Source organism: Halyomorpha halys, unplaced genomic scaffold (genome assembly GCF_000696795.3).
Source record: "Halyomorpha halys isolate HHAL.00 unplaced genomic scaffold, Hhal_1.1 Scaffold689.1, whole genome shotgun sequence".
Taxonomy (NCBI): Eukaryota; Metazoa; Arthropoda; class Insecta; order Hemiptera; family Pentatomidae; genus Halyomorpha; species Halyomorpha halys.
The window spans coordinates 386,848-405,485 of record NW_027113663.1 but is presented as its reverse complement, the minus strand read 5'-3'; the positions used below and the strand labels follow the sequence as shown (position 1 = coordinate 405,485).

The 18,638-nt window shown below is 32.2% G+C and overlaps 1 protein-coding gene across 4 annotated transcripts in view; it reads right to left on the bottom strand.

Annotated features, from left to right (window-relative positions):
- The window catches only part of LOC106685400 (Extracellular sulfatase Sulf1), a gene marked incomplete in the record, with an annotated part of 308,543 nt that overhangs the window by 259,193 nt on the left and 30,712 nt on the right, over positions 1-18,638 (bottom strand). The window contains 1 exon segment of one of the 4 annotated variants that reach the window (XM_067051057.1): positions 8,597-8,659. 4 annotated transcript variants of the gene reach the window in all.

The window sequence follows — 18,638 nt, the reverse complement described above, 5'->3', positions numbered from 1 at the left end:
AATTAAACTATAGGGTGTTTTTTTGAGCCCGATAGAACTTGAAATTGTAAAAAATAACACAAAAAATTAAATTGTAATCAAAATTTTTTTTTTATTCGAAAGATCAATACGTGACATTAACATTTGAAAATGATTTCGGGCATATGGGCACCGCGGCTGTTCTTGACGAAGCGCATTCTGGACGTCCAATTTTGGCCGTATGTCACGAATAACACGAACAATGCTGGCCTCCAAGGCGTCAATTGTTGCTGGTTTATAAGCATAAACCAGTGACTTCACGTAGCCCCACAGGAAATAATCGAGAGGTGTCAAATCGCACGACCATATGCGGCAATTTTGCTTATTAACAAACCCGTTAAGCCAAAAATGCGGCTCATCGCTGAACACAATTTTACAGAATGCGCTTCGTCAAGAACAGCCGCGGTGCCCATATGCCCGAAATCATTTTCAAATGTTAATGTCACGTATTGATCTTTTGGATTAAAAAAAAATTTTTTATTACAATTTAATTTTTTGTGTTATTTTTTACAATTTCAACTTCTATCGGGCTCAAAAAAACACCCTATATTTATTGTGAGCCGGCGTTCACATATTGCAACGCTTTATCAGGGTTAAAAAAGAAACAAAAAAACTAAAATAATGTAACAAAGTAGGAGAATGGATAACATGAAATAAAAGTAAACTAAGCTGTGGTAAACTAAAGATGATTTGAAATATGTGAAAGTTCATAGCAATAAGTATAAATAAACAAGAATAACTTCTTATCGTATCAGACAATAAATGAAAACGGAAATAGTAACAACTAGAAAAGCAAATAAAATAGAAAAAATACAGTAGACGCTAAAAGACAAAAAATAAGGTAAATAAGAATAAAATAAAGGTCAAGAAAAAAAGGAAATAGTGGACAAAATACGACACCCACTTTACTGAATGGAGGGTAAACACGAAAATGAACTGAAGGTGGATGACAGAATAGAGGAGTGGCGTGGAATTGGCGGTTAAGAAATACGGTACATTTGAAAAGCAAAAAGAAATATTAAATATATGTAGACAATGTTACATATAAGGGGGAGAAATTATATAAAATATATACATAGATAAAATTAAAAAAATAACATTAAAAGAAGAGATACAATAAATTCAAGATAGTGAAGAAAAGAATATACACAAAATTGAATAGAGGTACAAAAGTGTGTTAATTTATATAATAAAAGCATTAATTATAAAGTAATAAAAGTGAGAATAGCTGAATATAAATATATAAATAAAAATATAAAACATGAATATCAAACACTAATACATAGAATATTTTATATATTATGCAGGGTCAATCAACGATCTTCCAATTAAAAACCATAAATATAGATGTATGGGATATTAACTAATAATAATCATGAGTGATAGCATGTAATGTGTATTGTGAATATTTCAGTAATTGTATGGTTATGATTATTTTAAATGTACCTCAAGAGTATTGTATAGTGGAATGATAATATGTAAGAGAGTGAGGAAGTTAATGAGGTGTAAGCTAAGTATGGTACATTAAACTCAAGCAGGTTTGTAAGTGTAAGTATATGGAAAAATAAGTTAAGCCTCAGATAATCAGTCTTCATTTTGTTGCGTCACATAAATTTATTTTAAGGCAGCAAGATATAAATTATTTTTCGCAGTGTGAAAGGTGTTACAAAAACTAATTTCTGAACAAGGACCATTCATCGGTAAAATAACGAACCATCTTGGGGTACCGCACGTTAACAAACAATTGATTTTGTGTAAGTACCAAACTGCCGTCCATTGTATAACAGCGCATGTTGTATTTATGTATGGTGACCAGAGGTCCGGAAAAGAGAAAGACAGGTACGGGAGCGCACAATGAACCCTCGCACTCCGCTCGTTGGCATTCCACTGTCTTCCTCAACGGCTTTTTATCTAGTCTTGGGGGTCGGCATCTTCAGGTATTCGGTCCTCCCTTTATTTCGAATTCGGGGGGTCTCGAACCCTTGGGGTTTCTTTAAGAACGGCACAATTATCTTCCAAGAACCGCCTGATTATGTTGAGATAGCGACTGTCATTCTTCAAGTCTTTGGTCTCTACCGATTTGGCGGAAATGAAAAGTGTGGGTATGTTAAGAATAACAAAAATGAAACTATCATTATTATTATTATTTTAATACGGAATAAAAATAGCCAACTTCAAGCTACAATAACTCTAATTAACTAATAGTTAATATGCAAATAAAGTACTATTTAATTGCAGAAGTGATAAGCGTATTATCTCTCCCCCCCTAGTAACAATCTAATATATATTTTAATCTTGTCTTCTGCTTGATTAACGTCTGGCAATATTCTTCTTCAATAACTTCTATAATTTCAATTATATTATTTCAAAAATTTTCAATAATTTCTTAACATCCTGAATGAAACAAGTATTAAAATTATTGTTGTGATCTCTTAACTTATCCGTTTCTTCCGAGTTCAAAAACATGTTAAAAAAATATTAATTATTCATTCCAGTCAACTACTTACCCAATTTACTCATAACTCGGAGATATTTAGGCCAATTAAAGCTGAGAGGAACTGTTTCGCAGAGGAGGGAGGAATAAAAAAAAAATCTCGCCTGAAAGGATTGCCGTGCACTTCTTGAATTTTTTTCGATTTATACTGTTTCAGTTCCGACCCATTCCTCAAGAAAATATATTAACATTTCCATTTTCCTTTATTCAAACCCAGGCAACTTTTTTACTTAGCTCAAACATTTTCCCGAGATCAGTTTCGACGAGGAAAAATCTTAAATACTTATGTTTGTGTGCACCTATCACAAGGCAAGAATATAAAAGCGCATTTCTGAATTTCTAACGCTAAAAATTCTAATAGCAAGGACCTATATTATCCTAAACAGCAGACAGCACGAAAATTCCAGACACAGTAGGGGTATTCATGATGTTATGTTAAATGTAAAATGTTTTACCATGTTAAATGTTATATAAGTATAGGATTGTAAGCAGCCTTATTTAAAGTCATGTTAAATGCATAAGAGCTTCTAGCGGATTTTCTGAGCAACTCTTTTCTTTCTTCGCAAACCTTTCTTTCCAAAACTTCTTGTTATTGTTTACTTCTACGTTGCGATTAAGGTAATTTAATAAAAAAAATCCTAAAGTGGAAGTCATTACATTATTATTATTGTCATCCTTTGCTTTATTAGGTATAAAAACATCCAAAACAATACCAACACAATAAAAACACAAACTACGAGCAAGTAACCTAACACAACAGACAAAACGGTGAGGAGCTCAGCTGGTCTGTTGCTTGATGTCATTCTCCATTTAGCAGACCTAGTAACAAACTATCGACCTTGTTATATCGTTTAACATGCTCAAAGAAGGAATTATTTCTCCATTTAATATGAGTTTTTCTATTTAACACGCTTTAAAATGTTAAATTAAAGATCATGAATACACCTATTAGCTAAAGTACGAAAACTTAAGCCTTTGTTCGAGAAATCAATTTTTATATAGACTTATTTATAATAATTTCTCAAATAGTTTTGCTTAAATCTTACCAATAAAAATGACCCCGAAGGTGTTTTGATTTCTTTTATCATTTACGATCAAATAATGTAGAGTACTGGTGAGGGACTAATTTTAAATCTTAGTTATTTATTATTCTCAGAGAAACTATTTTCTTCATTTCAATTTTTTTTTTAATCATTATAGTTTTTATTTAATAATAACAATAAAAGTTGACACAATTAAGAGCAATAATGTTCTAAGTGATCATTCGTATCCTATCGTATGTATACATATGATACGATATACAAAGACTAATTAAAAAAAAATCAGATAAAAAATTATTTATAATAATAATACTAAAAAAAATATACAAATATGATATAGAGAAATAAAAATATAAATCAATATAATAAAACTATAAAATAAGTACAAAATAATTTATATATAAAATAAAAAAAATTAGTTTAAAGTAAAAATAAATTAATTACATTTGACATACATTCGCACCGATATACAATATGCATATTCAGTATAGGTAATTCTGACCCAAGCATAGCCGCCCTCATGTAACATAAAAGGCAAAGCAGGGCTCCAAGAGATCCCACTGCTCATCTCTCAGCCGCATCACTGATATTGAAAGCCAGTGGAGTAAGAGCAATAGAGCTTTCAGCTGTCTAGAATCCAAATTAAAATAATTTACCAGTATATTACGTATTGGAAGAAGGTAGTTGTCCGTATGAAGTAGATTGGAAGAAGATAGTCCGGATGGCGGTCAATAAAGGTATCAAAATAGTACAAGAAAACTATTTTTTGTTAACAAACGTTTCGCCCCACGTTGCATGGCTTCTTCGGGGCTTATAAGAATGATGTTCTGTTACCAACATCATTCTATCGACCTAAGTTGGTTACAGAACATCATTCTTATCAGCCCCGACGAAGCTCTGCAAAATGGGGCGAAACTGTGGTTAACAATAAATAGTTTTTGATACTATTTTTAAACCTTGATTGACCGCCACCCGGACTATTTCCCTCCAATATATTACATATTGTTTTAATTTTCTTTGAGTACAAAATGATTGCGAGAAATTGCTTAAGCTAAGTTTCGTTTTATTCATTTCAGAATTCCAAGAGTATTTGAAACATTCCTACCATGAAAAGAAGTATCGTTAGGAGAATAGTGATAGCTACACCGCACTAAACCTTACTTCAGAAACATAACGTGTAGAATTATCAGGCTGGTTAATTAACAAATCTCTAAAAAGTTAATCCAAAGTGAATCGAAAGGCAGAACGAAACGTGGACATGAAACTACATTAAGTTCTTATCAATCCAGGTTTAGAACACGGAGGTCAGAAACCCCCTTTGGTAGTATCGGTACCTCCGGGTTCGCTGAGGATAGTTATTTATTATATATTTTTTTTATTACTTATAATAGGTTTAGAAAGGAGAAAGCTGGAGCTAGCCCAGGAAAAGGATAGATATCGTTTTCTAATCCCCAGGGGACTTACTCAGCTATAACCGCTGCTGAACTGGTTAGTTTTTATCCTAGCTTGCGCTCCTCGGCCAATCATGCAAAAAATCTGTCTACTCTTCGTACTGGCTACCTGAGTTCACTTCTGTTCAAGTGATCAATTTTAATTTTTTGCTAAATTATAACTAATTATTTGCAATATCTTAGATGATTAATTAAGTTTTATTATATTTTCAAAAACCATATTTAAAGATTACTGCACTAAAAGTTCACCTACTATTTTTAAAAACAACCTTTTTACAATTATAATGAAATATAGAAGAAAAAAATAAGTGTGTTATCTTAAGAGCCCCTATTAAACAATTTTAACAACCACTAAGTCTGGTTATAATTTTAGAGCCATGTATTTAATTATTAAGCTGTCAATCGGACCAAATTTGTCGCTAGAATGTTAAATATTTTGATCCACTTGTTGGAAAATAAAATGTTGAAAACCCCAAAAATCGTAAAAAGAATATGCAAGGTTTTTTCTGAAATTACCAAAAAGATATATGGACAATTTTCGTAGGTCATACAGATATCGTGGGTTTTTGATCTTTAATCTGACACAACATTATAAATTGATCATAGCTGAGAAAATGATACATAACACAACTTCCACAAAAAAATAAAAAATTAGTAATACTGTATAAATTGGGAAAATTAAATTATTATAAATATTCATATAATAGGTAATATTAATTTATAATCGTAACACTTTTTTGAGACTGTTTAATATTGTTTAAATAAATAATAAATAAAATTGTATCCATGTTAGTCTCAAAACATTTTTATTCCATTTGTAAGTCTGACGTTTCGGCCAATTCGGCCATCCTCAAGGACAATCTTAATACAATTTTAGAACCAAAACATTTAAAAAGCTACTTCATGCTGGCTATTCCGCCCAGGTCATTTTTATCAGTCCTTAAAATACCCTAATTAGTCAATTTTTTACACTAAATTAAAAATTAAAATTATTTATCACGGCCAACAGTAAAAATTATCAAAAAAATTTGTAACCTTCCCTACAAAATGTAGTAGTTCCCTGAGTAGAAGATTTTTACGGCAATGTTGGAGGTGGCAGATTTCTGTCAAGGTAAGAATGTGGACTATTCTTAAGCGTGCTAGAGCAACAAGCGGTACCTGCAATAGGATGTCGACCATGGTTATACTAATCTTTTTATTTCTTTTAATTTACTCGAAGAGCTTTCTTCTACATGACCTGCCATCTCATTTTCTAAGGATAAGATTTCTAAAGGAGTAAGAACGGCGGGGCCACGGCCAGCGAGTGTGAGTGCCTCTCTGGCAGCTTCGCGAGTTCTTTGCAAACGATGCCAATGTGGCAAGACCCAAATGATGTCGGTGGTGAGCGAAAAGGCTGCTGTCACATGCCAGTGAATTAGACTGTTAGACCATGTGTGAGACTTGGTTTTTTAGACTCAAAACTTCGAAATTTTGCATTATCACAATACTTTCCATATATAGTTAAATAAAAGTAAAAAACAGTAAATATGATTTTATAAGTTTTTCCCTTGCCTGCAAATAATCAATTTTTGACAAATTGTGAAGAGTTTTCATTTCATTTTTATGCTTTATTTATTTATTTATTTTTTTTGTGTATTCACAACTTTTCAATAAAATCCACTTCAAGAGGCGAATAAATTACACACTATATACCAAATGGTAGCCATTTTGAAAAATCAATCTCTATAGGAATCTAGGTGAAACTAACAGGAAGTATATTTATTGCCTTGAATAATAAAATAATCTTTTATGATTTTACCTATGAGATTTGTAGTTTATTTCTTAAGAATACTTTTGTTAAGCCGTCAATAGCTAGGTCACAGTAGATAATTTGTTCTGTCACATTAAGGGGAGTGTTAAATATTTTACGATGGATTTAAGGATTTAAAGGATTGGGATACGGGAAGTGTTAGATGGTTTAGTGGAAACTTTTGTGAAAGACAGAAAATTCGTATAACAATTTATTATAAACAGTTTGGAGGGGATCTCCTATGAATATTTCAGAACAGATTCATGTCTATTGTATTATTAATTATTTTTTACAATATTCTGTATTATTTCGAATGATTAGCAAGACAGAAAAAACAAAAAAATATACATTCGGTTTTCTAACTATTTGATAAAGGAATAAAAACGACAGTAGAATTACTAACAAAAACTAAACATTTTAAAATTTTATTTCTAAGATAACATAGCCCTGTCTATACCGCTACAACCCTCGAAGGTTCAAGGGTGTAGTAAGGAAGTACGGTTGCTCAAGGAGGGAGTTTAGTCAGAATCACCTGATTTTTACTGACATAAGGTTTCCACTTTATGAGGCTGGGTGAGCCCCAGAGGGCTACTGAACCCTGACCCACGCCTACCGTGAAACAGAAAATAATTATCTGCCACAGCCGGATTCAAACCTGGATCCTTGAAATAAGTAGTACCTTACCATTGAGCTACCCGCTCCCTAAAAGATCCCAACAACACGCGGTTTTCCCCGGCCGTGACCCATCCAAGTACTAACCACGCTCAACGTTGCCTAGCTTCGGACAAGGGCTGGTGTGCTGGTATGGTCGTTGGCTATTATTTTATTTTGGCAGTAGTTTTAACTATTTACATTAACTTTTTTTTTTTAATAATTTATTTATTGTTATTTACAACTACATATATACACATCAAATAAATTTGCTGTATGTGATATTATGACATGATACAAACATGTGGTGAATCTACCCATTGATAGAACTCCAAAAACATTTCTAAAGGAGAAGATCTCGAGGCCTTCTTCTTTTCAGACGCCTAGGAGAATTATTAGGTAGTGAAGGAGAAGCCAGGTTAGAAACGAGTTGGTTTGGAAGTTTATTATGGAAGGATTGGTATCTGGTTCTGGCCAAATCAGAAACATAGGGGACATTGAGGTCCTTATGGATGATTTGATTTGTGACAAAGTAAGGAGCATTAAGGATTTTACGAAGGATTTTGGACTGTAAGGATTGGATTCGAGAGGAATTAGATGGTTTAGTGGAGTTCCATAGCTCAATTTCGTATGTCCAGACAGGCCTTATAATAGTCATGTAGATCAGTCTTTTGTAATGGATTGGAAGTTTGGACCGTTTGTTTAGTAAATGTTGTAATAGTCGGAATCGACGACCAGTTTCCTGTCTTTTTAGTCTTGTATGAGGATTCCATGTCAGTCGTTTATCCAGATTTAGTCCTAAGTAACGGATCTGTAACAGGAATAAGTGGAGTATTATTGAAAGATACTGTGTGGCAAGACGAAGAGTAAATGTGATTTGGTGAGATTTATTGGAATTTATTTTAATCCTCCAGTTTTGGCACCATTGTTCAAGGTTGGTGATGTGGGATTGGAGAGATTGGGATACAGTACATTAACTTTAAATTTTCCGTTTTTAAAAGTTTGTTAAAATTAGGTTCATTTATAAAATAATGGTCTATATTTATAATTTCTCAATTACTGACTGTTATAATCTTTACATTTATAAAACGTGTCGCTTTGACGAGTTTCAAATTCATAATTATTCAATAAAGTAATGAGCTGATCTACTTACAGATAACAGTTACAAGGAGAAAGCCAACTCAATCATTCAACTTGAAATGAATTTGATTCTGACCTGAAAAAAATAAATAATTGATTACCATTTTATAAATAATTATTTAAAACAAAAAAAAAAATGAAAAAAAAAAGCGAAGTATTTGGTATGTGGGACGGTTGTATGGCGTCAGTCTGTAAGATCCCATCTGAGAGCGGCGGTAGATTCCTCTATAAAAAAGACGTAGACAAAAAACTACAAAATACCTCTATCGAAACACGGCGCTTATCTACCCAGCCATTATTTACAGCTTTTCGTCGTCCAGGCCCTTAGTCCAAATCATCTCATTTTATTACCTCAGGCCAATAAAACTAAATTGGACAGCTCGGAAACAATTATTCTATATAATTATCATTTAGGCGTTGAGGGTATGAAAATTTAGTTTTGCATTACTATGACGATCAGATAATAAATGTCTAACGAGCCATTTATAATTGGTTTAGATTTTTCAACAGATAAAATATTTTTTATTTAACCTAAAGCTATTACTTTCTTAACCAATTAATATTTAATATATCATTATCATCAATCATCAATCAATATATCATTGAATATAAATCCAAGTATATCCCCCACCTATTTCTGAACGCAAGTACTTCGATAACGCTTATTGATGTGTTACAATTATGAGTTTAAAATCTGAAATATTTTTGAAGTAAAATCAGCTAGAGCCAAAAAAGGTGAATTTCAATAATAACTGATATGTATAACTAGTATTATGTATGAAGTTGCAGGCGCAACTTACTTATTTCTACGCCATAACCCCTAATGAAGACCTGAAACTCAGGTCGAAACGTCGGCATAAAATAAATAAATATGATTTTGTTTATTTATGTTGTTCTTTGCTGACCGCACTCAAGACAAACTTCTCCAATTATAACTAGTATTAATTTGGTGAATCAAAGAGTCGATTCCTCTGAGGAAATAACACTCTCAAATGATTCATGCGTAAGAATTACAATTTACTTGGGTTTGATCGATTCTCTTGATTCTCAATTCAGGATACTGAAAAAAGTGGGAATGGAGTTTCTTAAAAATAATACTTTTTATTTATATATGGAACACAGAAAAGGAGAGAAAAAATAATAAGATAATGAGGTGTAGATAGTCGTCCGTAGGTTAATTTCGTGCCGACGTTTCGACCTAAGTTTCAGGTCTCCATCAGGGCTATAAAACGAAAAGAGCTAATAACCATCATTCAGAGAAAAATAAAATTGAAAGAAATAATAAACTAACAAATTTGGAAGTATACGTAACAGTGAATTAAATTTAAAAAAATAGTTAATTGATTTATTAAAATTAAGTTTCATTTATAAAATAGTGATATGTACTAGAATACTAATTTCTCAACTACTGGTTGTTTTAAATCTTTACATTTGTAATACAAAATCATACATAAAGACCTTAATGTTCCCTATGTAACAGATCTAGCCCGAACCAGATATCACTCCTTCCATTATAAACTCTCAAACCCCCTAGTTTCTTATCTTGCATCCTCTTCCATTCCTGACAATCCTCCGAGGCGCCTGAAAAGAAGATGGCCACGAGACCAGCTAATGTAAAATGTCATTAGAGTGCTACCAATGGGTAGTTTCTCTACACGCCTGTAACACTCCAATTTAACTTAGATCAGATTTACTAAATGTATCATAATGTACAGTTGTAAATAGCAATAAATAAATATTAAAAAAAAAAAAAATTATAAAACAAATCGCTTTGACCAGTTTCAAATTCATATTTATTATAAGATTTTTTTTCTCTGCTACTGTCTAGTTCCATTCTTATCAATAAACTATTTTTTATTATTTAATGCACTGTTATGTATACTTCCGAATTTGTTAGTTTATTATTTCCATTTTATGTTTCTCTGAATGATGGTTGTTACCTCTTTTTGTTTTATAGCTCTGATGAAGACCTGAAACTTAGGTCGAAACGTCGGCGCGAATCAATGATTTTTTATTAATTTATGTTTTTTGCTAACCACACCCCCAACCATATCCTTCACCTTCCTCATAAATAAAGTATCAATAAAATAATCGATTCATAATAATGAATCGATTATTCTAATAATGAATCGTTAGTAATTTTTAAGTAAAAACATACGAACTTATTCATCTCTAAGATTTTTGTTGTTTGTTAACTCCACACCGATGTATAAATTTTAAAATAAAATTTTTACGTGTCATAACTTAAATCCCTACAGAACTTAGCTCTGATTATTTCTCCAATTCAGCATGCAGGAGCCTTAAAAGTGATTTGAAATATGGTATCTTCATGCTTGCGGACTTTTAAAAAAAAATATATCTTTGAGAATTTTGAGATATCCACAGTAAACCTTTTCATATCCTGTTTATGGAATATGTAGAATCTCTTAGTGTTAGGCTGGCCGCATATTGTTGGTTAAAAAATCACCAATAAGAGGGTTGAAAGTAGCTTACTGTTTTCCAAGCACCCACCGACAAGAGAATAGTTGTTCAACATCAATTTCAAAACGGATTTCGTCGAGAATGCTTGGGCTTGTGTTCTTGTTTAAAAGAAATTGAATCCATCCATCGTTTAACACCAGGTTTGTAGAATTTATCACATGAAAAGTTAAGAGCAACTTTTCAATCGCAAGTGTTCGAAGACTGGTGTGAACATATGAGACTATAGAAAAATCGAAAGTGTTGATTTTTTTTAGTTTGCGCGTTCTCTTAAGAAATAATGTTTTCTATTTTGGTGATTATGATTTGCCAGTGTGTGGCCCTATAATTGATTTTGTACCCTACTCTATTCTTTGTCATCATTCCTAACGCTGAAATTCTGGGAAGTTCTATACTTAAAAAGGATTGCAGTAATGGATGAAACTATGCGATTAATTTATGGTGAGAGATTTCTGATCGGCCACCAAACATCAAAAACTGCAAAAAAAAGTCACTTAAAAAAGTTCCAGGTAAATCTGGATCTCTATAAGGAAGCATTGCATACCATAAACATTACAGATTATAAAAAAATTTCGTTCACACAACAAGTTTCTTTTTTTCACATCCTCACATCCTGTCTTTCATTTATTGTTAACCTATCCTCAGAATTAATCAGTATTTACAACGACAAGATACAGTGATTGTTGTGATTAGGCGTGATGCTGAGGAAGATATAAAAAGACGAAGCGACTAACCATTTACCTGCCAACAGGTGTCGACCGGACTTATCTTAAACTGGGACTGCTCTTAAGATAAGAGCAGCATCCCTGACACTTGTCTACCTCGACAATAATGGTATCTCGGTTCGGGGGTTGGCCAGCCTGTTTATTTCCTACCGAGCCACCCTTTGTTGGCTTAGCACTTCACCGACACCTTCCCCGAACTGCCCCTTCCTCAGAAAGTTATTCTGCTGTCAGAGGAGTTTTGAGGATCTTCTTGAGCCCTTTCATGCTACCACCTGCCCGCTGCAGTGAACAATGAAGGTATTTCACTGTCCCTTTCGTATTATAGCATCTATCAATCATCCCTGTGATAGAAGTACAATGATGTATTTGTAGAAAATAATGATAAATTATTAAATGACTAGCTTAGTAACAAAGCAGGTCCATTTTTTCACAAAATCAGTTGGACAGTGTTTCAGACAGGTGTTAACACTTTTTATCCTACCGGTTACTTTTTTCTCTCACCCTTATTAGGCTATTAAAAAAATGTGGCACAATTATTCATAAAATGTTTGAATATTTAGGAAAAGAAGGAAAAATTAGTACAAATTAAATCTCTAACATTTATTAAAACACAAAATATTAAATTAACTTTATGTATTAGGGGTATTCAAGATGTGTTAAATGTAAAATGTTTTACCATGTTAAATGTCATAAGTATAGGATATTGAGCAGCCCAATTTCAAGTCATGTTAAAGATTAACTGTATAAGAGCTCCTAGCGGATTTTCTGAGCAACTTACTTTATAACCTTTCCTTCCAAAACTTCATCTTATTGCTTACTTCTATGTTTTGATTGAAGTAATTTATTACAACATGCCTAAAGTGGGTGAAAAGTGGAAGATGTGTAAAAGTTTGGCTTCTGAGTCGTGTTGATCCTCTGATTTGTGAGAAAGGTAATCAAGATGATGTAATTGACAACTGCCATTACACTATTATTATTGTCATTCATTGCTTTATTGGTTTTAAAAACATTCAAAACAATACTACCATAAAGTACAAAATATGAGCAAGTAATAACAAAGGGGAGTTATTGGTAGCAGTGTGGTAACGCTCGAGTCTAACAACCCACAGGTTGTCAGATCAAATCCCGGTTCCATCCGGGATTTTTTCAAACACAAAATAATGCAAAATTCACTCACAACCTCCTTCTGGGCATTTGCCGGCTTAGCCAATGGGTGGCACTCACAAAGAATTTAGGGTGGGAGTGACGAACCCACCCTTCGAAAAAAACACGTCAAGGACTTAGACCTCCATAGTCTGTTGCCTATATAATAATAATAACCTAACATGACAACAAATAAAACGGTGACGAGCCCAGCTGGTCTGTTGCGTGACGTCATTCTCCATTTAACAGACCTAGTAACAGACTCTCAACCATTTTATATGTTATATCATTTAACATAAGTTTTTCCATTTAATATGTTAAACTAAAGATCATGAATACTTCTATTGTATGATATTTTTAATATGTAACCTATATGAACAGACACTTAGAAAAAAAAGAAAGAAATAGATATAAAGTACCATTACAACCCATGAAAAGTATTGGGGTCAGTACTGATATTATTACATTATTATTATTATGGCACTACACTGCCTGCAAGAACTCGGGCCTCCTCCACCACAGCCAACCAGTCTACACGGTCCCTTGCTTTCTCCTTCCATCTGCCAACCTTAAAGAGCTTCAAATCCTCCTCCACATCGTCCAGCCATCTAATCCGGGAACGTACTCTTTCCGTACTACCGATCTTACATGGAATATTTATAAATTATCTATGTATTCTTAAGACTTAATGTCCTAAGAGTTGTTGGCGTACCATAGATAAGGAGATAATAGTGTTGCTATTTAATTTAAATGGAACCCACTTCTAAACTGCAAAGTCATTTAAAAAATTATATATTCATACCACAGCGCCCTGACATTCGTTTGCGGCACGCCTAACACATGCTTGCGGCTTCCTTGTGTGCCGCGGAACCTAGTTTGGGAACCACTGCTCTATCAAATATCAAAGCTCCATGAAAAATCAGCTAGAAACGTGTCAAAAATGGGTTCAAACACAAAGCAAATTTCGAACAAGAGTGTTTAAGGAATTAGATGACTTTTATTTCTGTTTTCACCCGGCGATAGATGCATTTGATTTATTTATATTTTATTTGAATGATGTTTTGTTCCAATAATGTCTCGTCTCCTCTGACTAAGATCGAATAAGATAAGTTCTGTATTTCTTGAACATGATGCTACTTGAGGCTATAAAAAGTGAGATGAAACTATATATAATGCCTAATACATTATTAGAACTTCCTTATGACTTTATTTAAAAAAAAAAAAAATGCAAATTATGGTTGTCAAAGGCGAAAGTTCCTACAGTAATATTTAAATTGTTAGTTTGTCAGTTAACACTGGATCTTTAATTTTTAGACCCTTTTTCACCTTCTTCCAATTTATATCAAAACCCTTTGCTCTTTATTAGCACCCATAAATCATAATTTATTGGAATTAACTGTCTATGAGTTATAAAACCTCTTAAGGGGTTTTTTGATCATTTTAGGTTCAGCATAGTCGGGTAAATAAATTCCTGTATTTTATCTCTAGAAGAAGATTTTACTTTGTTATATTCTAAAATATCCCATCTGAATGTTTTGAAGGAACCATTCAGTATTCCACTTCCAGTATTCCAAAGATCAAGATTTCTATTTTTATTCGAGTCCGTATTGCACAGGGATGAATTGGTATATATTACTTGGTAAACAAGAAATTTCAATGATGCATGGGTCATAAGGCAATGAGGTCATAGGACGGGTGCAATCCTTGATTTGTGAGAAAACGTTGATTAGTGAAAGGAAAAGAAGCAGTCGTGAAAGAATGCACTTGTTGAAGCATCGGAGCTCAGCTTTCTCTCCCCCTATTCAGAGATTTTGCTAATTAAATCAGACAATTAATGCCCTTCAATGCATCCTTTCAAAGGTGCAATGCACTCTGAGAGGATAAATTTATTTCTTTTGAGACAAGAACCCTTTGCAGGTCCGCCATTATTATTGATGTAGAGTAATTCTTTCTATATCTTTTTTTTTTTTTTTTTAAGGGGAAAACCAATGTCTTTACTATATTAAACAACAACGATGAGAACTTAAGGTAATTAAAATCAGTATTTAAAACATTCATTACAACAACTTGTATAAATATATCGATGGCTTAGTTGACAGTGATGCATAGTACATTTCCACTAGCTTTATGAAAAAAAATTAAGGTTTTCTCTTTTAGGAAAACTACAACATTTCAATTATTTTTTTTTTATTGAACATATTTAAATTTTATAACTTAATCTGTCCAGTAAAAAATTAATAAATGAAAAATTGTAATTTTCCAAAAAGAGAGGAATCTTTAATTTTATTTTTCATAAAGTTGATGAAAATATACTTAGCACCACTGTGACAGTAAGTCATCGACATGTTTGTAATCGAGGGGGGACTTCTATATCTATCACTCCTGATAAAAAAGAAGCAGATTTTTTTATTTAAATAATAATAACTATTTCTTAAATATTAATACTAACGAGTCATATATAATGGAAAAGGTATTTTAAATTTTATGTCTTCTATTTTTAGACCTAAATGATCTAGACCAGGGTTGTCCAACTTACATAGCCTCAAGAGCCAAACTTAAAAACTTGAACGAGGTTAATAATTATTTGAACCATATAATAATTATACATTTCAAACTTCAAAGTATCAATAACGTTAGTGTTTAAATTATTATATTATATTACATTATTAATATTGCCAAAAGTAGTAATATTTCTTTATAAAAGTATTTGTTATTCTTAAATAAGGGAAATATAAAGACAAAATATTTTTTTAATTTATCCACCGATTCAAACATTATAATGACAATCAAAATATATGTATTTAGTGGGCTTATCCAGAGGGGGCAGAAGTGGGGACAACTCCCCCCCCCCCAGGAGTGAAAAAAATATTTATTTAATAAAAAAAAATTGTTTTCAAGCAAATACTATGACTAAGAAAACACTGCGACAACTATATATGGTGGTTTTAAAATTTTGGTTCCATTCTCCTTTTCCGTGCTGAAATATCACAACCTGATCGACTATGGCTCTAGTTTTGATCCGGGTACGGCCTTGTTTAGTGTGAACATTGTAGTCAACAAGCTGCGCCCACTAACCAACGTATGGAACCTGTAGTTCTGTTGTACCCAACCTCCTGAGATAAAGTGAAAACAATTGAGAAAGTTTATTTCTGTTTTAGTTTCTTATAAACATCATCGACAAAAACGCCCTTACACATGATTATGTGCTTCCGAACATTGATGACATTATTAGTACTAAATTTCGTAAGTTGGGCGGTCAACTTGAGAACTATAAATCACTACATTATTTTAACTAACTTAAAACCAGTATATAACTTTCTTCCTATTAAATTATAAAATATCTTTCTTAGGTAAGCATTTGAGAATATTTTTTCTCCAAGTAAGCTCTCGTAGGTCGTGGTAAAAGTAAGTTGGACAACCCTGATCTAGACAATGACTTGTGCACACAGTGTAGAACCAAAGTCAATGTAAATAGATTAAACATTTTTTTTTTTAAATTATTTTTGCTTCAGTTTGAAAAAAAAATCATAATTCAGAGATGTTTTTATGCGCCATCAGGACATATTTTGGCTTATAAACTAAAAAAAAATTCAGAAACATGAAAAAAAGTTTTATTTTGCTAAAAAGATTAATTATTATTATTATTATATATATATACAATCAACTTAAGCAATAAATATATAAATCACCATGTAAAAATAAATTATAATGACATAAGACTTAATATTTACAAAATGCTTTTCTATCATTGCTGTTATTAGCAATGTTGCTATTTCTTGGATCTCCGATACACTAATAAGTTTCAATACTTCATTAGAACAGCTATATATTTTTAAGATACTTATTTGGTATATTAGGCCACTGGATCAGAGAATGATAAAAAAAACATGATAATTATCGCATTGTTGTATGTTTAAGCAATTTAAATTGAAAATATGTAAATGCAAAAATATGGCATTGAGCCTGGTTAATATGTAAAATACATGACTGACATAAATAGGGAAATAAATATATTCAGAAGTGCTTAGAAGCTCCGGTAAAGATATAGCTTTTCAAAATTTTAATTCATAATAAATTATAGTCAATTGCATGAAAAACGTAAAAATAGAGTCTTTTTCTGAATTTAGTTAAAAAATTTTGAGACCTCTAGGATCTGAATGCATACTTCTGAAAAAAAATCGTAACTTAAAGGTGTGAAATTGATTAATTATTCAGTTTCGCAATCAAACCGGTATACCACCTGTGAACAAGGATTTGGAGGAGTTATACATTGACTTGTTTGCATACCTTTTAACTTGACCGAAACAAATTTTTTTCTAATAGTCTGAACCTTAAGATCACCTTAGAATTAAATTTTATACAAAATATATTCCATTTTTAATTGATTGGAGAAGATGGGGAGGGGAGGGGGGTGCGGTCAGCAAAGAAACAACATAAATAAAAAAAGAAATATTTATTTAGGCCGAAGTTTCGACCTGATTTTTAGGTCTTCATCAGGGCTATACAAAAACAAAAAGCCAACAACCATCATTTAGAGAGAAAAAAAAATTATATAAATAATTTTTTAAAAAATAAAATATATATATATAATTTGGAAATATACAAAATTGGAATGAAAATATAAATTAGTTGATTACTAACTATGGACAAGACAGTAGTTGTTTAATTTAGGTATTCCCTTGAGTCAAAATTGGGGGATATTACCCAAATTAATTATTATACTGATAAGCTGGTTCAAATTAATAATGGTAATAATGATAATTTACTGGTATTAATGGAGTGGACTGTATTTAAATAACATGATATCATATGCTTTAAAATAAAATACCTCTATTCTGAATGATTTGAACAAAATATTTACAATGTGTTAGTTGGTTAATTTTATTACATTAATTGATGGAAATATTACATTTTACTTGTTGGATTCTATGGAGCTTGAAGGTTGATTCTAATTTACTAAGTGAATATGGAAGTGGGGTTCTCTCTGCTCATCCTCCTGCCGCCGTCGCCTCTTTCGCCTGAATCGAAGGATTTACTCTCTCATCATTATGAGCAGAGACCTTCTTGAAGAGTTCTGAACTCTTCTTCTCTGGTACTGGTCAGGGTGGCTGCTTTACTGGTACCGGCCACGACGGCTTATTATCTGGTACTGGTACTGGTACCGGCCACGACGGCTTCTTATCTGGTACTGACTAGGGTGGCTTATTATCTGGTACTGACCCCTATGTTTGGGGACCAAGATGGCTCCTCAGGCTTCGTACTGCATATCTTTGCCACTAGATGGCATGATGCACTTCCTTTCAGAAGTGAGGGGGCGCCTTACTTAAACAGTAGTAGATTGATTACATTATTATTTATGTGTTAGCAACAAATAAATGATACAGTGGAAAGAATCTATAAAAAGATGTAGCCTGGATTCTCCTCCTATAACCTTACTCTCGCATTTCTTACTTTCTTAATTCCTTTTTCTCCATTTATCTCTTCTTATCCCCTGTTCTTTCCTCATTTCTTTAACTAATTCTTTATAGATTCTTTCCACTGTATCATTTATTTTTTGCTCATATTTATATGTATATAAATAATAATGTAATTAATCTACTACTGTCTTGTCCATAGTTAGTAATCAACTAATTTATATTTTCATTCCATTACTGTGTATATTTCCAAAGTTTTAGTCTATTATTTATTTTATTTTTATTAGTATTTTAT